Source organism: Cajanus cajan, chromosome 7 (assembly GCF_000230855.2).
Source record: "Cajanus cajan strain Asha chromosome 7, NIPB_CcT2T_4, whole genome shotgun sequence".
In the NCBI taxonomy this organism is placed as follows: domain Eukaryota; kingdom Viridiplantae; phylum Streptophyta; class Magnoliopsida; order Fabales; family Fabaceae; genus Cajanus; species Cajanus cajan.
Genome location: NC_138523.1, coordinates 15972197 through 15976081, shown reverse-complemented (window position 1 = coordinate 15976081; position 3885 = coordinate 15972197). Strand labels below are relative to the sequence as shown.

Sequence of the window (3885 nt, the reverse complement as noted above, 5' to 3'; positions counted from 1 at the left end):
TATTATTTGAAGATGAAATTTTACAAAAAATTTGTGGGAACAACTTTTCTGCAAAATTTTATATAAAATCCATATGAAAAAGCATATATAATAAGAAGAAAAATTATAGTAGTGTACACATTACTTTTCTAACGCCATGTTTTAGCATCAATGCTAGTAGTTATATAGAAAAGGGAAGGAAAAAAAAAAAAAAGTGCCTGAGGTTGGGAGAATTGTCTTCATTATAAATGTCTATGAGCATCAACTGCTATAAATTAAACTACATTCTTGTGTGTTGGAGACTTGTTAAACCATAGTCAAATTAATTTCTCTTATGATGTGTCATGCCCAAATCCAGTCTAATATATATTTCCATATGTACTAACCGTACTTTGTAACAGCCCAAGCAACCCGCATGAGGATATTGTCCGCTTTGGCCCACGGCCTCACGGCTTTGTTCTCGGGAATGGCCAACACCACCCCAAAACGCGTCCTCCAAGGCAAGTCCTGCCAACCCCATCAGAGTAGCGCAGCGACCCCACATGGCCAGATATTGTCCCCTTTGCCCTAAGGCCTCAGGGTTTTGTTCTAGGCAATGCCCTCATGGCATCCCTAAACGCGTCCTCAAGAGTAAGGTATCCACACCCATATATATGGCATGCTTCGTTCACCTTACTAGCCGATGTGGGACTTCACAATCCACCCCCCCTCGGGGAGCCCAGCGCCCTCGCTGGCACACCTGCCCGGGTCCCGGCTCTGATACCAAATGTAACAGCCCAAGCAACCCGCATGTAGATATTGTCCGCTTTGGCCGCAGCCCTCACGGATTTGTTCTTGGCGATGGCACGCATGACACCCCAAAACGCGTCTTCCAAGGAAGGTGTCCACACCCATATATATGGCATGCTTCGTTCCCCTTCCTAACCGATGTGGGACTATATCAAAAATTTGGACCATTTCTCGATTTGTGCGTGTCATCCTTGCGCAGGGGCCATGCTAATCTTCTCTGTATCGTTCCAATTTTATCGGATATAGTCCCACATCGGTTAGGAAGGGGAACGAAGCATGCCATATATATGGGTGTGGACACCTTCCTTGTGTAGACGCGTTTTGGGGTGGCATGCGTGCCATCGCCAAGAACAAATCCGTGAGGGCTGCGGCCAAAGCGGACAATATCTACATGCGGGTTGCTTGGGCTGTTACATTGGTATCAGAGCCGGGGCCCGGATCGGTGTGCCAGCGAGGGCGCTGGACTCCCTTGAGGGGGGGTGGATATAGTCCCACATCGGTTAGGAAGGGGAACGAAGCATGCCATATATATGGGTGTGGACACCTTCCTTGTGTAGACGCGTTTTGGGGTGGCATGCGTGCCATTGCCAAGAACAAATCCGTGAGGGCTGCGGCCAAAGCGGACAATATCTACATGCGGGTTGCTTGGGCTGTTACATAAGGGACTATAACAAGATTTCTAAAAATTACAAAGGCTAAAAATAACAATTTTAAACTTGAGGGCTAAAAAAATAAATTTATCCTAAATTTTAGGGACTAATAACATATTTAAGGCTTATTTTATTAGAAAATCTATCAAATATTATCGCATAAAATATACATAGCTACAAGTATCTCTGTTAGTGAAAACATTATATTTAACTCGGCTAATATCTCAATATTCATTTTTAGATATAATATTAGTGAATTAAAGGACTAAAACAAGATTTTTAAAAATTACAAAAGGTAAAAACAATAATTTTAAATTTAAGGGATAAAAAATAAGTTTATCCTAAATTTAAGAGACAAAAACACATTTAAGCCCTATTTTAATAAAAGAAAATAGAATATCAAAGACATAAAAAAATGAAATTTTTTTGGAAATGAAAGTAATAGGTATTTTTCATAATAGAAAATAAGAAATAATTTATATAAGATAATTAATTATGAAAATAAAATATAAATATAGAGGAATTATAAATTAGAATGTATTTGTATCTATTTATTTAAAAAAAATGAAGAAAAGAGGGAGTAAATTGACGATTATAAGAGGAGATACAATATATAGTCATTCATATTTTACATATAGAGATTAATATATACAATATTAAATACAAAATTTTAATATTCATCATCATATTTACAATATTAATTTAATTATCTATTTTATTGTGAAAATATTTAAGTAATAATTACTTGATTAAAATAAAATTATAATAATATTTAGGAATTAAAGTGACATCAAATTAAAATTTTAAGGATTAAAATGATATTGTGTTACAATTTCAGAGATTTAAGTGACATTTTGTTACAATTTTAGAAATTAAGATGATAATGAGTTATATTCATATGTTAGTATGTTACGTGGTATATGTACATCATGTAACACACATATGATAATTGTTGTTCCACATATATACCAAGTGTTCATCATATATATGTCAATGATATTACTATGCCACATAGTCATTTCTGATTAAGAAAATTGAATTTATTTAACGGAAGAAGTTAAATGAGTGACAAATTATAATTTTAATTTTTTTTTAAATTTTATTAGAATCAAAAATTAAATAGACAATAATATGTAATTTGAGGGATTAACTTCACCATTTATTCATGCTAATTTCTTCCGGCTTCCGCTTGAGTGTTTAACGTCTTTAGAACCTGCAATGAAAGAGTCACTCAAGAAAAGCACCAAATGTTAGGTTTATGGGTAATTTTTGTATTTTAAGACAAAGGGCCTCCCCTAATTAGAAGGAAGAATATTTTGAAAATCGAGACTAATTTATACTTGCATTCCATTAATCATTACAAGGCTACATAATAGAATGAAATAAAAAGTGAAAGATTAATAAGATACATAATCACGAGCAACAAATTATTTCCTTGGGCCTAATATCTAAATGGGAATATATGGTGTTCTTACCGGAATTTGGTCGTAGAGGTGATCCGTCCAGTAAGATCGGTGAGCCTCTTTTGTCTGATGTATTGGTGCTCCAAGATGGGGGAGGTACCTGCAAAAGAGACTCCGATGCCAAAGTTAGGGTTTGTATGTGTAATAGTCTCGTATAAGTAATGCACGTACCTTGGAGTGAATTAGGTTTGCCTTGGGCTTTTGGGCTTGAGATAAGATATATCATGATATGATACAATTGGAGGGCGGATCCGGTCTGGGACGAGATCCCCGGAATCAAGTATGATTTGCTCAAATACCGGGCTGACGTCATGTACCGCGTGCCCGAGGTTGTTTTGTATTGCTAATCCAGGCTCGGAGCCCGGGTGCGAAGTATGTAACAGCCCAAGCAACCCGCATGTAGATATTGTCCGCTTTGGCCGCAGCCCTCACGGATTTGTTCTTGGCGATGGCACGCATGCCACCCCAAAACGCGTCTACACAAGGAAGGTGTCCACACCCATATATATGGCATGCTTCGTTCCCCTTCCTAACCGATGTGGGACTATATCAAATATTTGGGTCTGTCAGACAACCGTGTGACCATCTCGGCCACCACTGGACCAAGAACGATCCTCTACAGTCGCAGATGAAGCTCCCCCTAGAGGAACACATCAGACAGTTAATCACGCTCTGATCACACGGTCGTGGCTCATCAACCAGACGTAGGTTCCTGTCTCCTTAGATCTCAAGGATACAGAGGTACGACCTTACTTGAACAGATATAGTCCCACATCGGTTAGGAAGGGGAACGAAGCATGCCATATATATGGGTGTGGACACCTTCCTTGTGTAGACGCGTTTTGGGGTGGCATGCGTGCCATCGCCAAGAACAAATCCGTGAGGGCTGCGGCCAAAGCGGACAATATCTACATGCGGGTTGCTTGGGCTGTTACATTGGTATCAGAGCCTGGTTCCGGATCGGTGTGCCAGCGAGGGCGCTGGACTCCCTTGAGGGGGGGTGG

General features: G+C 39.1%; 2 non-coding genes across 2 annotated transcripts; both read right to left on the bottom strand.

The window, feature by feature from the left end:
* Positions 1-921: 921 nt before the first annotated feature.
* Positions 922-1026, bottom strand: LOC145950191 (U6 spliceosomal RNA). Its single transcript, XR_014428298.1, has one exon. It is a non-coding gene; the product is annotated as a U6 spliceosomal RNA (small nuclear RNA).
* Positions 1027-3441: 2415 nt separating this feature from the next.
* Positions 3442-3652, bottom strand: LOC145950190 (small nucleolar RNA U3). The gene has a single exon (XR_014428297.1). It is a non-coding gene; the product is annotated as a small nucleolar RNA U3 (small nucleolar RNA).
* Positions 3653-3885: the final 233 nt, after the last annotated feature.